Source organism: Mandrillus leucophaeus, unplaced genomic scaffold (genome assembly GCF_000951045.1).
Source record: "Mandrillus leucophaeus isolate KB7577 unplaced genomic scaffold, Mleu.le_1.0 Scaffold459, whole genome shotgun sequence".
Classification (NCBI taxonomy): Eukaryota; Metazoa; Chordata; class Mammalia; order Primates; family Cercopithecidae; genus Mandrillus; species Mandrillus leucophaeus.
Genome location: NW_012104909.1, coordinates 174,228 through 175,185, shown reverse-complemented (window position 1 = coordinate 175,185; position 958 = coordinate 174,228).

Below are 958 nucleotides of genomic sequence, written 5' to 3'. Positions count from 1 at the left end.
CTATATATTTGTGAATGTTTACAATGTTTTTATTATTGGTATCACTGCAGACATCCAACTAACACAGAAATAATGCAGGTGTATTTTTTTACATACTCACTGATTATGCAAGGAAATGTTGTTTAAGAAAATTATTTTCTGACTTCTGGAGGTAGTGGGGAAAAGTATCTGCAATAAAATGGTATTCAGTTTTTTTAAACCAACTGGATGTTCAAAAGACTCAACACGTTAGTAGGATAAACTTATATTTGAATAATGCCAAGAGTGGAAGTGCATATATTGACAATGCATTTATTATTAATTAATGTATTTTATTTTGTTTACATTGACAAAGGCGACATCAATTTTCTCAGTTTCACTAAATATGCAGTATGTATAATCTACAACTTCTTTCTCTTTACTTACAAACTGAAATTGAATCTAACTATAAAGCATAGTTTTTCGCCATTTTCCTGTGTTAAAATTGTGTTTGGATTTTAGAAATCAAATGACACTCTATCCTTTGAAAAAACAAACATATGAACTAAAATGCAAAGTAATATTTATAATTATGAGAATTCTCTTGTTTTATTAACTATGAATAATCCATATATTTTAATTATATGTGAAGAATATATATCAAATAATTTTGTAAAATAAAATGAATTACAGAAAATATATATTGAATGGCTGCCTTTTGCTCATATGTGTAAAATAAATTATTATTGAGTAAATAGAAACTATTCACCTGTGGTCGAAATCTGTTCAGATTGAGGCAGTGTCAATCCATGAATCAGTAAGCCAAATTAGAAACATACACACTCATTCGAAATTTAGGAATGTGCTAAACAAACAAGCAAGCAAAGTAGCTAATACTTGGGGTGTTACTAATTGACTTAATTTAGAATGAGGCTTAAACAAATATTTCAATTTGTTGAAACTGGTTTTAATTTAATAAAGCCTGTATCTTATTGCCAAT